The following is an 18,728-nucleotide window of genomic DNA, read 5'->3' on the forward strand; positions in this document are numbered from 1 at the left end:
AATGTCCAACATTCAACATTCATGGACCAAGTGGTTCAGTGGATCAACTAACAGGTTAAATGTTCTTGTCTGAACAATTACTTTCAGTGTGATGGATATGCAAAAGTACTCACTCACTCTCACTCATTTTCTACCGCTTATCGGAACTTCTCGGGTCACGGGGAGCCTGTGCATCTCAGGCATCATTGGGCATCAATTCAGGATACACCTTGGACGGAGTGCCAACCCATCGCAGGGCATACACACACTCTCATTCACTCACACACACACACTACGGCCAATTTTCCAGAGATGCCAATCAACCTACCATGCATGTCTTTGGACCGAGGGAGGAAACCGGAGTACCTGGAGGAAACCCCCGAGGCACGGGGAGAACATGCAAACTTCACACACACAAGGCTGAGGTGGGAATCGAACCTGACCCTGGAGGTGTGAGGCGAACGTGCTAACCACTAAGCCACCGTGCCCCCCCCCCCCCCGCAAAAGTACTGTTTACACTAAATTTAATATAAAAATAAAGGGCAATGACAAAATAATCTCATTTTAGAGATTAATTAAGTTATTTTAAAACATGTCTAAGAATATTGGTTAGTTTGGATAGTAAAGTATTAATATAGCAGTGTTTTACTCATGTGCAATGTAACACCTACCTGAAAGCTGGACCTGGAAAAAAGGGTGTGTGAATATCCCTGCTATAGTCCATCTGTTGGCAAGCACAATTTGTCACTTTGTTTATCAGTAGGAAGGGACGGACAGTGGACCACCACTGACAAGATATTATTTGTGTAGTGTGTCAGGTGCAAGGCAGTCATGCTGACCCAGTAGTGAGTGTAGGAACAGTTTGTTTCAGGCACAGCAGTGTTGCTGAGGGTTTTAAACACTGTGTACCCTTACTGCCACCTTGTTGATGCACCATATGGATGCACAGTAGCTATTAAATCCACCGCAACAAATGCTGAACCTGAAATATGTTGCAAAAATCAAACTACCATGGTGTTTCTATGTGGTCTCTATCCACTTATAAACAAAGTAGAGGGAGGCTTTGAATGTGCAGAGCTTCAATTAGGCTACAATGTGAAAATGTAGACCTATCAATGGTATCTATTTAAAGTAAAATTAAAGTAAATAAAATGGTCATTGTGTAGAAGTGCAAGGCAGGTGTAGTTTTTGAAAATGGTTACAAACACATTATGCCTTGTAGCGTTTATTATGTACATGATGAAACTATTAGACTACTGCTACCACCTAGTGTTTGAAAGTAATGTGAGAGGATTATGGAATTAAAATGACTACTTAGCAAGAAATAATATAATGTGAAGTGAAGGAAGACATGAAGGCAGGAAGAACCGTAACTGACGTTTACATTTATGAATGGATGAATGAATGAATGAGATTCTTAATTGTTTTTGACAGATAAGCATATGTATGATAAGCTACACGTGGGTTTGCAGTGAAAGCTGTGGAGGAATAGAAAGAGGCAGTGTAGTAACAGAGGTCTGAATAAACTGGACGCGCACAGTAATAGAGATGTACTTTGCTCTTAGTGATCACAAGGTGGCGCTTTAGTAGCGCGGTCGCTGTCTCTCTGTCTCTCCCTCAGGGAAGGTAAGTGAAACACCTGCAAGCTTCATGCAAATCATCTGCAAATTATGTCTACGCAAAGAAATGAGGTCATTCCATCTTACGCCCTTTCACTTATCCCCATGCACTTACAAGTAGTACTATTAGCGTTATCACATCGATAAGCCGCATAGTACGGAAACTGCTTTGCATCGATCGGTGAGGTGAGTACCGGAAGTCTCAGCATCTAAACACCAAACAAGACCCCAAAGCCCCACCCATACAGGTACTGGCTCCGCCCCAGGTCGTCCCAAAGGGATCTGTCCAAAATCAAACACTAGCAGGCATAGAGTACTGCCACCTATTATGGCACAGGTAACTAAGTATTAGGCCTACAGTTTAGTTGCGTGTGATTTAGGACGTACCCAGTCTTCATCACCCACTTAACGGAAGTATGGGAAGGTGGGTGGGGGATGATGACCGTCTATAAAAATCCGTTGTTTGCCGCTTTGGTTCACTTTTCATTACCGGTATGGATGAATCCCAGCAGGCGCGACATCTGAGACCAGCTAACCAACTTTTCCTACTTTGCTTTACTACCTTAAGTGGACTTTAAGGTAATGAAAATATATTGCTCATAGACTGTTCACTGCCATTTTAAAAGTGTTTTTTATTTACTTTTTTAATGTAGGTCATGATGGGAAAGGAATGCTGAAAAAGTGCACTTTCAGAAGAAAACACGCACTTTCCGTCCGGCTACATGGCGCACTTTGAAAGTGCACTTGAAGAGCGCACTGCGTCATCTCAACACCTGGAAACGTCGGAAACGTGCCAGCGCGTTCACCTGTACTTGCCTCACGTTGAGCCACGCGTACAATACGTGACCATTCAGTTTTGTTCGTTCGGCTCGCGTTACGCAAGTGCAGATTCACGTCAGAGCCGAAAAAACATTGGATGCTGTTGGAAAACATGTTTTCATGGCGTGACGGATAAAAAACACATTGAATGTTCCGGTCACAGATAATTGCTTTGAATTGTGGTGGATTTCCTACATTAAGGGAAAATGACATGCACAAAATTATAATCATTTAATCTTCTATTTATAATCGCAATGGTTATGAAGCGTTCTGTCCAATATGACAAAACGTGTATGATTTGATAAAAAAAAAACCCTTAGTATCTATATAAAGTGTTATCTGTAGCCTGCAGTTCAGTATTTCCATTTGTACTAAGTAGCTGAGCTCAGCCTTGTGTGGTAATGATGAGTTTCAGTACTTTTGCTGTGAATTAATAGAATAATGTCAAACCAGACGATTTCCATTGCTTCACCTTTACATCAAAGCCCTTGGACGTCAGTGCTTAGCTACATACATAATAGAGCCTGCTGGAAAGTTTCTGATTATTATAATTGAAATGCATCATCACTGTTAATCTCCAGATGTTTGCATGCTGACTTCACACATCAGGGTCAGTACGTGCAAAGGCCTAGCGTTTCCATGGGAACTGGAGAATCAGAGCAGCATTTGTTGGCAAAGTGAGAGTAATGTGTAAACGGCACTAATAGAAGGTAAACTATTAACTAGTGGAGCCCAGCCTCTCCACTTTCCCACCTGACAGACCATCTGCCCAGGGCACTTAGACCAGACCCAGTGCAGGATTAAGTGCTCTGTAGTCATGGAGTCCATATCTCAGAAGTCATGTTGATTCAAATAAATCACCATTCTTTGCACAGTACGCACAAACACACCTGTCCGCTTTCTCAATCAAACCATGCTCATGCTTCTGCCGTTCTTTAAATATTGTATGTCAGTCACAAAGCAGAATAACACACTGACATGAACGTTAACATCAACAAGCAGTTTTGTCAGTCATTTTTGCAACAACACAACTCAATTTATTGTGAACACAGACAGAGCCTCATAAATAATCTAAAATTCATTTTAACCCAAAGCAGAAATGTCACTGTTCAGAGCAGATGTTTAATTTATGGCTTTATTAGATCAGAGGCTTGTTTTTTCTCAGTGATGCCTTTTGCTTTAGGCCATTGATTTTCCTCTATCACTAAAGTGGCTCTGGGGGCCATGTGTTTCAGCAAAGACCTTTCCAATGTAGCTAATAAAATATGCAAACCGTGTTCAACTACCTCACACCCAGCAGCAATTAGCTGTGTGTTATCATAGGGCAGACTATGGTTGAGATATTGAGTTCAGTTCTGTTTATGGGGTGAATAAATAGGATGTTTAGTTTAAGAAACCATGTAAGCCATAAGTAGCACATGAGTACAGAGTGTTGTTGAGACAGATGCTGTCTGCCTGGCTTGTGAACTGTCCTTTTTTTTTAGCACATGCTCAGTCTGGGATAAGTTGCCATAGAAATGGTGAACATATGGTGCAGGTACACTCACTATTCAAACTGATGCCCATGATGGACAAGGCTGAAAATCCTACAACATCTGGGGATCATTTGATATGTTTTAAGCCAGAAAACAACGGTTCAAAAGAGCAAAAAAGAGATTGTGAATTAGGAGAATTAGTTAATTAAAGAAACTGTGTTAATTTGCCATGTACACAATTATATACAGTATGCAACTTGCAGTTAAATGGAAACCTGAACTAGTCTTCTTACATATACTGTAAATAAACAAAAATTTAAGAAATTTAATTTAAAAAAGGAATGAATATAAATAATAAGAAATAAGAGTAATTAAAAAAATATGATGTGCAATTACATTTCATACAATAAGAGTACAGAATTTAAAGTAAACAGTACTATCAGTAAAGTTAGCAAATAATATTAGCTATTCGGTTCCAGTCAGTTTTATTGTCCTACACTGTATTTTGAGGATATATTAAATACAATGTGGTGCATGCAGTGATATGGAGGTAAAATGTTGATTGAGAAGTTTACATTACGGAAAATATTCTATGCAATGGAAGTGAGATATGCAAATATTACAAATACATAGGATATATTGTACAAATTTTAAATTCTGTAGTAAAACATATATTTAAATACATAAAGTGTAAAAGCAACACCATACACTCTATACCAAGGGGGGCATTATGTGCTTTATGATTACTTTTACATGGCAACCCTTTTACTTTTGGAGTATGCATGTCAGAAATATGCAAATTGGTAATTTGGCAGTGAAATAGGTGTAACTGTTTTGTGTGTGTGTGTGTGTGTGTGTGTGTGTGTGTGTGTGTGTGTGTGTGTGTGTGTGTGTGTGTGTGTGTGTGTGCGCGCACGAGCTTGTGTGTGTGTTTCTGTGTGTTGGGGCTGGGGGTGGGGGTGAGTGGATGTGTTTACCCTCCCCTCCGTTTCAGAGCAACATGTTCAAACCCAAGGACAGTAGATTGGTGATCAGCACTTTAGATGTGCGTCATACAGAGATGGATGTGTTTTATGGAGTCTTCTTGACAACATGGAGCTCCCAGAAAGAAACAACAAAAAAGTGTGTGTGTGTGTGTGTGTGTGTGTGTGTGTGTGTGTGTGTCTTTCTTTGGACCAACATATAGACAGACAATGATGTGCTGCCAAAATGATACCTGTCACCATGGTGGAGATGGAGTTCCTTAAATACCACCCCAATACACCCACATGCATACATGCATTCATGCATGCACAGAGGCAGAAGGCAGCAGGAGAGGGCGCAGATGTGTAAATAGAGCTGTTTGCTTTGCGTATGCTCTGAATGGCCTGAGCAGTAGGGGACAGGTGATGAATAGTAGCTGCTCTCTCTTCTCTGTCTTCCTCACCAAGCAGCTGTTCGTGCATACTGGATTGAACAGAAAGACAAGCGTAAAGGTGTTGACTTCTCTAGCACAGTTGCGCTTTGCCACTGATGCATCTGAGTGAATGACAAAAAAGCAGATTAAGCTATACTATTTTTAAATCATATTAATGCAATATATGAATGTTCTGTATGTACGTGGTAGAGCATCAAAAAGAGACAAAAACATCAGTTAACTCCTCTACTTGTCATGTCACTTTGACTACTTTGAATGCTTATCTTGTTAGTGTGTGTGTGTGTGTGTGTGTGTGTGTGTGTGTGTGTGTGTGTGTGTGTGTGTGTGTGTGTGCGCGCGTGTGTGTGTATGTGTGTGTATGTGTGTGTGTGTGTGTGTTATGTAAATGCTCTGATTTCCTTATAAAATGAGCAGAGAAGTGATCCAGGAAGATGACGAGGTGATCCAGGAAGTTGAGATGCTTCCTCACGCTCAACTTCTTGCTCAGCAAAAACTCTTGTTTGTTACAGACTTCACTCTCTTCTTCAAAAAAACCTTGTTACTGCGTTTACAAATACTTACTGCTTCCCTTAGACACATTTATTTCATACATATTCCCATAGGTTTCTGTTCCTTCTCCTGGACAGTTCTTATACATCAATTGTATTATTATCATGTTATCACTTGTTTCAAACATTTATAAAGCAATGAACTATGAACTGAATATGATTGGTAAAGGTGTGAGCAAATTGAAAATAATTACATTTTCTCCTTCACAGTATCCACTAGATGTCAGTAGAGGCATAACATCTCAGAATTGTTGCTTCATGTTCTGTTATGATGAAGGAACACATACTGTACAAGAGCAAAAATTGTTTTTTTACACTCTTCTCTGTAAAATCATCATCTGTTTCAGAGATGTTGACTCAGTGGTTTAGATGTTGGCCTACAGTTCAGGTGACCACTGAGCTGCTGTGCTGCTAGGCTTATGAGCAAGGTCCTTAACCCTAAAATAATCTGAATAAGGGCATTTTCTAAATGTCTGAAATGTAAATGATGCCACTAATATTCAACTGTACACAGGTGTGTTCTCTCTGTGCAGCTCTGTTTAGGTATGAAAACACAAATGCATTTTAAATTGATATGAGCATTAATAGCAGTTGTTTTTTTGTTGTACAGAGACAAAAGACATGAACACTTTGGACCCATAACCCACAATACTGCAGCTGTGTTAAGTTCAGTGTAAAGATTAATTTTCAGATAACTCTTTTAGCCGACATTTTGGATGCAGAATTGGACTGGGGAGATGTACAGATGAATATGTAGTACAAGTGGCAGAGTAATCTTCTTAATTTCTTGACTTTTCCAAGCATCTGTATCCAAGCAACTGGCTATTGTGAGTTTTTCCTCCTAAAAATATTAATTTTCTTTCTTGAATTTGGTCAGTTGTGATTTCACATTTAATGTGGAAAACATGACAAAACCCTGGAACTGTAACAACTCATAGAAAACGTTTTTCTAACTTTAGAAAAAAGTAAATGTTCTATTTTGCATTTCGAAAATGTTACATATGAAATGTATCCTGCAACAAACAACAATTTATCTAAGGCAAAATCAGAAAATGATGCTGATTATTATTATTATTATTATTATTATTATTATTATTATTATTATTATTATTATTATTATTACTATTATTATTATTATTATTATTTTCTTTTTTCTTTTTCTTTTATTATTATTATTTTTATTATTATTTGTTTTTATTATTATAATTATTCAGATTTTTTAAATTCTTATTATTATTATTATTATTATTATTATTATTATTATTATTATTATTATTATTATTTGTAGCAGCAGCAGTAATAGCAGTATACAATTTAGTAGATAAAAACTGTATATCAAGAAACAAGAGAATACTCGTGGATAAATTACATGGTGCCATGGTAACGTGGGCGGAGCTTGGAGTATCAGAAAACGGGTGCGGAGCAAAACATTGAAAAAAAAAAACCCATATATATTAAGTTTAGCCCTTAAGATTAAAATGCAATTGATTTTTTGTAGAAATAAGGAAAAAAAAGGTTCTGGAGGGCTAATTTTCATGGCTTTTTCTGCGCTTATAACCAATATAATCTCATGAACATTTAAATGATCAAATAAAAAATATCAAAAATTATATTCACCCCGGACTGTTTTAACTATATGCGCTCCACGTTAATAAATAAAGAAAAAACAGCATGTTGCTGAGGTTTTAAGGAGCATCGCGTGCTCTACAGCGCACTCTGCTGGACAACATTAGTAACAACAGTTCAGATTTTCAACCCGAATTTACGCCTCATGGTTTACCACCAAATACAATATATTTAATTTTATTAGTTTAGTAATATTATTAATCATAAACTTTAAGAGTAAAAAAATTGACCTAAGAAGCCTGTACGTGTGAATTTGACCAAAAGATGTCGCCAAAGCCTAAGGTGTGTTACCTGCACTTTCATGTAAAAATGAGGCCTCACTGCTTCTCCATGAAGCTCTCAGGATATGGTTTTGTAGAGAAGCTTCTGAAAGGTAAACACTCAGTTTTCTAAAAATCACAACAGATTTGAGTCAGTGGGTAATATTATGAGCTTAGACATACGTGGATGTTTCATATTTATAGGTTAACACAATTTATTTTAGTGCTTAGTACAGCAATGCTTTTAGTCTGTGCTTAATTACACACACACACACACACACACACACACACACACACACACACACACACACACACACACACACACACACACACACACACACACACACACACACACTCATTCATTCATTCAGCTAAAAAAAGCTAATATTCTTTCTAATTTCATAGTATTTGTTAATTTTAGTTGTTTTTAATATGGAACATGAAAATACTTTTTAAAGTTCTCGGAGGGTGTCAAAAATTCTGAGCGTTACTGTGTGCTTTTAGTTCTGGAGTAGCCTGGTATATGTGTGTGATATGATTACATGATTATTTATTATTTTTAGATAGGCACTAAGCAGATTATCAGTGTGATAAAGACAGAAAAAATGGAGAATGATGAGTCCATGGCATATAATTAATTATATAAATATAATAATTATATAAATGGCGCGATCCTTTTTAACAGAAGAATTTTATCTAGAACAAACAAACAAACAAAACATCGTTGCATATAATGCAGGTCTAATGTTTTCTCATTCCTTCTGTTTGTTCCTATATTTTCCTTCAGAGTCTCAGAGAAGCTCCATGTTCTGTTCTGTTCTGTTCCTTTTTTTTGTCTGTGTTCTGAGCCAGACGTCTCCCCCCTTCCTTTCCTCCCCCTCCTCATCACATCCTTGCTTCCTCTCTTCCCACTGCCAGTGTGTATCTCACCCTCTTTCTCAGTCTGCTCCTTGTGCCATTGCTTGCTGCCGTGGCAACGCTCTGCCAACAATTCCCCAGAAGGCTAGGGAAGGAGGGGGCAATGATATGAATCTTTCTTCACTGTGATTATGTGAATCAAAATCTAAACTGGGAAAATTAAACACCAAGGGAGGACTACTGTTTTGTCTGAACCTGAAGGAGCACATGTTCTTTCTTTGAGGCAGTGTGTTTCCTGTACTTTGGGTTTACAGAGAATCCTTAGCTAACAAGGAGTAAAAAACAACAAGATGTAATGTTACAGGAATATAATCACTTTAAAATGACTACTAACCGCATACCATGAACATATCCTTTTATACCTCAGTGATATGCTAATGATTACAATTTAAAATACTACTACAATTATTAACGAACAACTCACTTATGGTTACATTAGTTTTTACAGCCTATAGTTACATTTAACACTGGGGAAAGTCAGTTCCTGTTAACATTATGTTAAATGAGCTTGGAATTAACCAACTAACCTCTTTTATTTTTTTACACTTTTGACTGTCATGCTAACAAAGTCCTTTGTCCTGAAGATTTCCAGTGGTGGATAATTGAATGTTTCTGCTTTACCTCTGACACTGAAGTCTCCGTCCTGGAATATTAAATAAATGCCCACTTATAACGGTTATACCATTATTTCTCTTTGTTCAATCAACAATGTATTTTGTAGATAGGTTGTCTTAAATCCCATTAAATAAGCTGTTACTATAGTAACAATAACATATTGGAGTCAGCATGTTAATATAAACTTGAATGGGAGATATAAAATTGACTCTGGGTTACTAAGTAACAAACAGTACAATAGCACAGACATGCTCTGGTTGTATTATTTCATACAGATGCTGAGAGGGGATTGAAAGCATGGCTTACAGTATATGAAAATATCTCTCACTGAGATGCTGATCCTCTTTCAGTCAGTCTCCATAAAAGCATGAAGGGTGTTGCACATTGGAACCAGGCAGATCTGAAGAAGACATTTAATGAAGACACACAGGAGAGTGACAGAAATTCAATGTGCAATGTGTTCCAAGGAAACCTTGAAAAAATAAATCAATAAAATACAAGTGTAAATGACTGATTTCCGTGCTAGTATGTTTCAACAGCTTTATTATGTCATTTTAAAAAGCAAAGGAACTCCAGAGACTGGTCATAGTCATTTATTGTTTTCTTCCTTGTCTTCTTCTTCTTTATAATCGTGCTCCATGTCTTCAGGGTTATTCAAGGATTATCAGAACTCAGAGCATGACTCCCCCTCGCTCATGTTACCTAACCAGTGTGTGTGGGTGAGATGTTTTTGTCAGAATACTGCATGGATCTCGAATCAGTGGATGAGATTTATGAATGTGGGGAAAGAAACACAATCAAATCTATTCTATATTGTTTCAGAGCATTAATGATGTGGTCAAAAATGCTTATATGTACATGACTTTTGAATCAGACCATTTTGTGCTGATTACTAGGAAGGGGATGCAGCTGGGCACATCTGGGCATGTCAAATTGTATCAGTAGCCATTGTTTTCTTAACAATCAAAGCAAAGGGTTTAAATCAATGACACATTGCATCTTTAATCAATGTTGTTGACTTTGGTAAGTAGAAGGAGTGCCAAGGAGACTGGTGTGAATCTTTATATAATAATTTCACAAGCTACTGCTCCTTACAGAAACAATTATTATTGCATCTTATCCACCCTGCAAATACAAATCACATGCAATGTGTAGTACGGCTTTTATTTGATGAATGCAATGAGATAATGATTTTTATTCAATCATTCTTTGTGTTTTTGTTTAGAGCCCAATGAGACAATGATAAACACAAATAACTAATTTATCAAATATAAAAGTGATATTTCTCCTTTTTTAACAAGCTACAGAATCCAAACTAAAAATAAACTCATCAATCCCTTTAATAAAATTATTTAAAAAAAAAAAACATTTATGCAATTAACCAATTATGTGGCAGCAGTGCAATGCATAAAATCATGTAGAGCTTAATTTAAAATTCAGACCCAACATCAGAAAAGAGGATAAATGTGATCTCAGAAAACAAAATGACATTCAGTGAGTGGCAGCTCTGTGGGTGGAAAAGCTTTGGTAATGAGAGACAGGAAGGGTGTGGTAGCATAAATAACAACTTTTTACTACTGTGGAGGACAAAAAAGCATATCAGAATGCACAACACACTGAACCTTGATGTTATGTACTACAACAGCATAAAAACATTAACTGAACATTCACTTTATTTTTAGCTACATGATTTTATGTATTGCTTTTATATGATTGGCTGATGAATGACCAGGTGTTCCTATTAAAGTTGCCAGTGAGTGTATTTCAATTATAGTCATATTCAAATGTTTGTTTATGAATATGAATACTAATGTCTACTGCATGAGTCTGCTTATTGCATGGCTGAACTGTACAAGGTTTTCAATATTTTAATTAGGAAAAGATTTTCTAGAAATGCACGAATGTTTTTTAACAGTTTACACATTTCACTTGTTTACACACATCATATATTATAATGCATATATACATTGTAATGCATTTTATCTAAAATCATGTTAATGTACTTAGTTCTTAGTTCTTTCTGTCTAGCACCAGGGTCCTGAAGGAACATTGTTTCATTTCACCATGTACTACACCAGCTACTTAATATATGGCTAAAATGACAACAAAAAGACTTTTGAATCTTGACCCTTAAATATCTAACCAAACAGGGATGTATTTGCTCAATTGATTAGTGTGAAATATGTGCAAATTCTGAAATTCTGGTTTTGTAATTCAATAACTAAATTTAAATATGCTTCTTAACAAGCTTTTTAACAAGTCATTTTATTGTAATGTGTCATTGTCCTCTGGTATTAGATATAATGATGATCATTTTTGCGTTGTGTTTTTCCTCTTGGTTTGTGTGCTGGTTGTTGTGTCTTTAAATTAAGACTACTTAATAAAAGGAATAGCAAAGCTACTCCACACCAACAGGAATTCTTGCCAATATGCAGCGCTTGTGAACAGGGCTAGGAAATCTATCTTGTCCTTTTATTGTTCTCTTGTTTTAAGGAAGACTGAAATGTGTGAGAGGTCTTAGTTCCAAACTGGCCTCCTCTCTGTTGTTTTTCTAGACCAGCATTTTAAAGCTTTATCTACAGATACAAGTGAATTGAATCCATACAGGTGATGTAAAAACTATAGGTGTTAGATTAGTCTGTTGAAAGGTTCATTGCCTGAAAGAGAGGAACATATTGTGATCTATCTATCTATCTATCTATCTATCTATCTATCTATCTATCTATCTATCTATCTATCTATCTATCTATCTATCTATCTATCTATCTATCTATCTATCTATCTATCTATCTATCTATCTATCTAGCACACTACTCATATAACACAGCAGACCCAAGGCAAGACCACATATGAGCATGAGCATTTATTTATTAATGCTTGGGCCCCTTGGCATGGACACTGAGCAACAACGTTAAGCAAAGTGCAGCTTTTCAGCTAGCTTTTCACTCATCCTACTTTACTCAGTTAATTGTGTAAACTGACTTAAATTCTCAGAGAAGGAAAAATAAAACATAAATATGGCACCGGACATGAAGCACCAGTGAATTCTATCATCCATCAATCATTAGCTCAGATTCTGCAACACACTTGGTTCTGCTAATCCATGACCACTCCTGTTACCCCGTTATCCTGTTATGCAAATCATTGCTCTAATGTACAGCAATGCTCTGTAAAATCCAATTATGTACTAGAATAATGTATAAAATATATACTGTACCCTTGAGAGTGGGTTGCAAGTTTAAGGCTAAGGGAACATGGATCATGCATGATCCTGAATGCTGTGTTCTTTCTTTATGAACAATGACCAGACAATGGACATAGAAATTATGAATTTGTTCAGACCTTTTCATGCTAGTTTCCCTGTAACAAAAATATAAGTGCCACACCTTCGGGGATGGAACAATGGCTCATTAGCTATAAGACATGGATAAATTTAAATGAATCATATAACAGACTGAATAATGCAACTATCTTAATCTTTTTTTAATCATCGTGAATAGTTAAACAGATTAATCAACAGAGTATTTATATAAGACATTTGTCCACGGTTTTGATCTGTTAATTATTCTCTGGGTTTGGAGGTTCATATAGATCTTATCAAAATAGTGTTCTCATCTACACTGACATTAAGACAAATTTTGGCCACATAATCTACTTGTCTCTGGCTCTGCAAGTGTCTTCTTCAAGCAGAAGGTCTTTTACAGGTGGGGGAAGGTTTTTATGTAATGAACAGATAGTTTTGTCCTTGGTGATGCTTGAATTCTATACACTGGTTCAGAAGTGTTTCCTACTCTTCTTACCAAAAGGTTTATTTTACCTGGTCCACGCAGGTCCACCACGAAAAGAACACAAATTCAGGATGCAACAGTGTCTGGCATTGTTGTCTACTATTACAAAACAAATAAGCTAAAATAATTATTCGTCATAACAGACATGGATCATTGTTCATTCATAAAACACTCAGATACACAGGGCTAGTTACTGCAGTATCACATGCCATTTCATGAGAAAGCGATTAGAAACATAACAAGACCACATAAACATTGCACTTAATTGCTTCTTGTATATTCATTGTGTAACAAATTGAAAAAGAAAAGCAATTGCGTTGCCACATGCACACTTCTTTGCTACACTCAACAAGCTCACTATAAAGAGAATCAAGCATTTACCTAAACACTTCTCAGTCGCATGCTTCTGATACAGTACACATGGCTTAAAATAATTTATCTGAATAATTAGACCAACTTGCTAACCAAACAAACAAACACATAATAATATTGGATTAAGAGGAAACCTTGGGTGAAAATTATTACATCAAAATGGAACTCCTGCTCTATGTTGAGATTACCAGACTCCAAGATCAACACCATGTCATCTGTAGTCACCCCAAACACCTTATATCACCCAGATTAAGATGGTTCTGCAGGATGACAGTCACAGTTGGTAGTTCGTTAACTTCCCTTGAGTGTCAGTCATACCTCCAGTCAACACTTCCAGAGGTTTAAATTATTTATCAATTATTATTATTTACTACTGCCCTTTACCCATTCAAACAAACCTCTTGTCTCAGAAGAAAGAGAGTCACAGAACAACAGAGACCAATTTCTTTGACAAACTATATCTATATGCCAGTTGTAGGCTGGAATGTGTAAAGCACTGGGCATAAAATCCTTTGTGTAAATTACTCTAAATTATGTTTTTGCAGAGTCGAGTAGAAGCGCCTTTCTGGATGCAACCCAAAAGTGTATTTAGCAGCATTGTCTGGGCACAGGATCCAGATTTAAAGTGTCATCCATACACCAAACCAGAATTCTCCTGAATCATCACCCACCTTCATGCATAACAGTGATAGCACTGGATCTGGACATCATGTTCAGCCAATTTAAAAAAAAACTTTCTATCTAATCCATGATGGAGATTTTAAGCAACCTTTGATTATGACTAGTAATCATTATAACTGACAGACAAACTGAATTGTATGCATTATTGGTCTGAGGAGTTACTTATTTTCAGTATTTTTGTTTCCTTAAATATCAGCACTTGACTTATAGCCATACTCAAAATCCTACTGTATGAACTGTATCAACACTTTTATAACTGAGTGTCAATCTCAGGAGACAGCAGGCAGGAAGTAGGTGTTAAATGTTTGAGTGATTCACAGTCGCAGTATTGGCACTATTTAACAGTGATGTATGTCTTTGCTATCACTATGCACCATCAGAATGTGTTACAATCCTTCCTGATGAATAGCTTATTTAGTGCTGAAGAAAGGTCTGAAATTTAAAGGGATTAAAACAGGTACATAAAAAGCTACATGATTAATGTTCTGTGATTGATTAAAGAGATTTCAGACACCTAGGTCAGTGAGATTGATGAGATGGGTTTGACACCATTGACACCATCCACATTCATGTCAACACAGTGTGTATGTCCTGAAAGTGCATCTTCCACATGGCTGGTGTACTAAAACATTGCACATCCTCCACCACAGTCTTCAAACTAACGTGATAACTGATAAATAATAGATAAGAGCAAACGTCCTGTGGTATTCCTTTTCCAAACTGTCCTGGTGCTAGACTAAGGAGGACACTTTTTTTTTAACCATAAGCAGCTACTGTATGTTAAAAACTTTGTAAATTCACATCTAAAGACAATGTAACACAGAGAAACACTTCTACTTCAGTAATGTTTTCAGACATAATCAAATTCAATGTTGCCACAATCTTTAGTGATTTCCTTACTGTTACTCAGAGAACACGGTATAGATTTAATTCTTTTGAAGTGCTTGTTCTTAATGTTGCACTCTCGCACATGCACACGAAAAAATCCCTGATGTCTCTTGCTCTAGTGACCATGTACAGTATACAGTATAGACCCCCAGGGCCCTACACTGATTTTCGTAGAGAATTTGCAGATTTTCTTTCAGCCCTATTGGTTAATTTTGATAAAGCATTAATTGTAGGAGATTTTAACATTCACATTTACAATACAAACGATGCTTTAGCACTCACATTTATGGACTTACTAAACTCATTTGGGCTTAAACAAAACATCATTAAAGCAAGTCATCGTCTTAATCATACGCTAGAATTAATATTATCACACAGAATAGATGTCACTGATATAGATATCATACCTCAAAGTGATGACATCACAGACTATTACCTCATACTGTTTACACTACCTGTAGAGCAGACCAACTGTGTCTCACCATGTTATCGACTCGGTAGAACTATTATTATCTCGACCACTAAAGACAGATTCACAAATAACCTTCCTGATCTGTCTAAACTTCTTACTGTACTCTTAAACACAAATGATCTAGATGTAATGACTTACAGCATAGACACTATGTTCACTAGCACATTAGACACTGTTGCCCCCATCTGATTAAAGAAAGTTAGAGACAAAACACATGCACTGTGGTATAATAGTTATACTCACACCCTCAAGAGAGAAACCCGTAACCTTGAGGGAAAGTGGAGAAAAACTAAATTAGAGGTTTTTAGAATTGTGTATAAGGACATTATGTCCAGCTATAGACAGGCTCTAAAAACTGCTAGGGCTGAGCACTTGAGCAAACTCGTAGAAAATACTGTAACCAGAACAATCCCAGGATTTTATTTTGTACAGTGGCTAGATAAACAAAAAACATCAGAATAGAACACACTATTCCATCACAGTTCAGTAGTGAACCAGCAGTTCACTGGTAAAATTGAAAGCATCAGGAACAAAATATTTGATGTTCAACATATGTGAGCACCTTGTGACCCAGTCTCACCTAAAGCTCTACACTCACATCTACAGTGCTTTACAAGTATAGGACCAGAAGAGTTATATAAGCTTATTACTACAGCTAAATCAACAACTTGTTCACTATATCCCATTCCAACTAAATTACTGAAAGAAGTGTTACATAAAGCTGGTGAGCCTCTTCTTCATATTATTAACTCCTCGCTATCTTTAGGTTACATCCCTAAATCCTTCAAGTTGGCAGTTATTAGGCCACTCATTAAGAAATGGAATTTAGATCGTAATAAACTATCAAATTACAGACCTATTTCACATCTTCTGTTCATGTCTAAAATACTACAAAAGGTTGTGTCTGTTCAACTGAGCTCCTTACAGGAAAACAATATCTTTGAAGAGTTTCAGTCAGGTTTCAGGCCTCATCATAGCACAGAAACTGCACTTGTGAAAGTTACAAACGACTTGTTCCTAGCTCCGGACCAAGACTGTATGTCCCAATTAGTTCTACTTGAACTTAGTGCTGCATTCGACACTATAGACCACAGATCCTACCTGTCTGATCTTTACCATTTTGTAGAATTAAATGGTGAATCCTCCAGTTTATTGCCAGTTAATTATGGGGTCCCTCAAGGATCAGTCCTAGGACCTCTGCTTTTCTTGATATACATGCTTCCATTAGGGAACATCATTAGAAGATATGAGAACTTTCCACTGTTATTCTGATGATACACAGTTATACTGTATCTCATCAAAACCAGATGAAATAGCTAAATTGTCCAAATTAACTCAGTATGTTAGAGAGATAAAAGATTGGATGAGCTGTAATTTTCTGTTAAACTCCGATAAGACAGAAATACTAGTCCGAAAACCAGTACACTGAAACTCTCACAATTCAACTTCCATTTAGAGGTATGTACTGCTACTAGTAGCTCGACAGTGAAAGACCTGGGTGTTATATTAGACTGCAACTTGTCTTTTGAAAATCATATCTCCCATACTACAAAAACAGCCTTCTTCCACCTTAGAAATATTGCCGAACTGAAAAACATCCTATCTGTCTCTGATGCTGAGAAGCTAGTACATGTATTCATGACCTCTAGACTAAAATGATAGACTAAATAGACTAAAACTAGTCCAAAATGCAGCTGCCAGAGTTCTCACTAGGACAAGAAATTATGACCATATAAGCCCAATTTTATTATCTCTACACTGGCTACCTGTTAAGTTTAGAATTGATTACAAACTGCGACAAACTTACGTACAAGGCTCTTAATGTTTTACTGTATCCCCCATGTATCTAACTAGTCTTCTAACACATTACAATCCTTCGAGCTCTATGAGATCAAAAACTCAGGACTCCCAGTAGTTCCCAGAATATCTACTAAAGGTGGTACAGTGTTTTCTTATTTAGCTCCCAACCTTTGGAATAGTCTTCCTGATAGTGTTTGGGGCTTAATAACACTTTCCCAGTTTAAATGTAGATTAAAAACTCATCTCTTTAATCAGGCATACACTTAATACAGCCCATAATATTGTGCACTATTACATCAGACTGGCAGATATTATGTACAGCAAATATGTTAATCCCTCTCCACTGCTTCTCTCTTTCTACCCATCCTGAGGCATCCAGAAATTGTACCAGCTCCAATCGTTTTCCGTGCAATGAAGATTTTGGACCTCCTCTGAGATGAGGCTGAGTCTGAAAATCCTGAGGCATCTAGAGATATGCAGCTCCAGTTGGACTCTGTGATACTATAGAGATGTGAACTCCATGTGATCTTTTGCATCCATACAACATTTGTCAAACTGTATATTTTTAATCAAACCCTCCACTGTCACCCATATGAGTATGGGTTCCCTTTTGAGTCTGGTTCCTCTCAAGGTTTCTTCCTTTTTCCTTGCCACTGCATCCTGAGTCACCTAAGACTTGCTCATTGGGGATAAATACATAAACATTGTGAACTAAATATATCTAATATTAATCTTGAATTTTGTATTCTATTAATATTTATATTATTCTTTATGTTAACCTTTTGTTCTATGTTTATTGTCTGTAAAGCCGCATTGAGATAATGTCAATTGTAAAAAGCAATATACAAATAAACTTGAATTGAATTTCAATTTCTGAGTAATCTGTCACAGCTGTGTGTTTTTTAATATTAATAATATCAAAGAAGCAAAGTTAGAGACGCTAATGATATACAGTAATTTCTAATTAGGCAATAGTTGCTATAATATCAGGGTTAACAGAAACCCAATGTGGATGTTCCACAACATTATGTAAACAAAAAATGCCATTTATTATTATACTACTTAATAATAATAGTTTTTATAATAATGCTATAATAATACATTTAATAATAATACTTAATTCTTCTTATTAAGATTTGATAATGTTATAACTTATATTAATTATTATTTGTTTTTGTTGTTATTATTACTAACAATAATAATATCAACTAATAATAATAATAATAATAATAATAATAATGATAATCATAATGATAATAACAATAATAATTATTATTGTTATTATCATTATTATTATCATTATTATTATTATTATTATTATTATTATTATTATTATTATTATTATTATTATTATTATTATTATTATATAAACAGAGGTCAATAAAATCCTTCACAATCCTAAGATATGAATTGATACCGTACGTATTTCTGTTTCGGGACATAAAGATTCG

The sequence above is a fragment of the Tachysurus fulvidraco genome, chromosome 5, assembly GCF_022655615.1.
Source record: "Tachysurus fulvidraco isolate hzauxx_2018 chromosome 5, HZAU_PFXX_2.0, whole genome shotgun sequence".
Lineage (NCBI taxonomy): Eukaryota > Metazoa > Chordata > Actinopteri > Siluriformes > Bagridae > Tachysurus > Tachysurus fulvidraco.